Source organism: Procambarus clarkii, chromosome 5, assembly GCF_040958095.1.
Source record: "Procambarus clarkii isolate CNS0578487 chromosome 5, FALCON_Pclarkii_2.0, whole genome shotgun sequence".
Lineage (NCBI taxonomy): Eukaryota > Metazoa > Arthropoda > Malacostraca > Decapoda > Cambaridae > Procambarus > Procambarus clarkii.
In genome coordinates this window covers 39,059,527-39,060,756 of record NC_091154.1, presented here as the reverse complement: position 1 = coordinate 39,060,756, position 1,230 = coordinate 39,059,527, and positions in this window count along the sequence as shown.

Here is a 1,230-nt window from a genome sequence, read left to right as displayed (position 1 = left end):
CCCCAGGACATATGCAACTGAAAACTCACACCCCAGAAGTGACTCGAACCCATACTCCCAGAAGCAACGCAACTGGTATGTACAAGACGCCTTAATCCACTTGACCATCACGACCGGACATAATGAGGTGATAGCCGAGGCTATATGAACCACCCCACCGCCGGCACTCGGATAGTTATCTTGGGCATAGCATTTTACCAAATCACCTCATTCTTTGGGGCACACGTGAGGAACACAAATGCGAACAAGCCTGAATGGTCCCCAGGACATATGCAACTGAAAACTCACACCCCAGAAGTGACTCGAACCCATACTCCCAGAAGCAACGCAACTGGTATGTACAAGACGCCTTAATCCACTTGACCATCACGACCGGACATAATGAGGTGATAGCCGAGGCTATATGAACCACCCCACCGCCGGCACTCGGATAGTTATCTTGGGCATAGCATTTTACCAAATCACCTCATTCTTTGGGGCACACGTGAGGAACACAAATGCGAACAAGCCTGAATGGTCCCCAGGACATATGCAACTGAAAACTCACACCCCAGAAGTGACTCGAACCCATACTCCCAGAAGCAACGCAACTGGTATGTACAAGACGCCTTAATCCACTTGACCATCACGACCGGACATAATGAGGTGATAGCCGAGGCTATATGAACCACCCCACCGCCGGCACTCGGATAGTTATCTTGGGCATAGCATTTTACCAAATCACCTCATTCTTTGGGGCACACGTGAGGAACACAAATGCGAACAAGCCTGAATGGTCCCCAGGACATATGCAACTGAAAACTCACACCCCAGAAGTGACTCGAACCCATACTCCCAGAAGCAACGCAACTGGTATGTACAAGACGCCTTAATCCACTTGACCATCACGACCGGACATAATGAGGTGATAGCCGAGGCTATATGAACCACCCCACCGCCGGCACTCGGATAGTTATCTTGGGCATAGCATTTTACCAAATCACCTCATTCTTTGGGGCACACGTGAGGAACACAAATGCGAACAAGCCTGAATGGTCCCCAGGACATATGCAACTGAAAACTCACACCCCAGAATTTGTTGTTCGCATTTGTTGTTCCTCACGTGTGCCCCAAAGAATGAGGTGATTTGGTAAAATGCTATGCCCAAGATAACTATCCGAGTGCCGGCGGTGGGGTGGTTCATATAGCCTCGGCTATCACCTCATTATGTCCGGTCGTGATGGTCAAGTG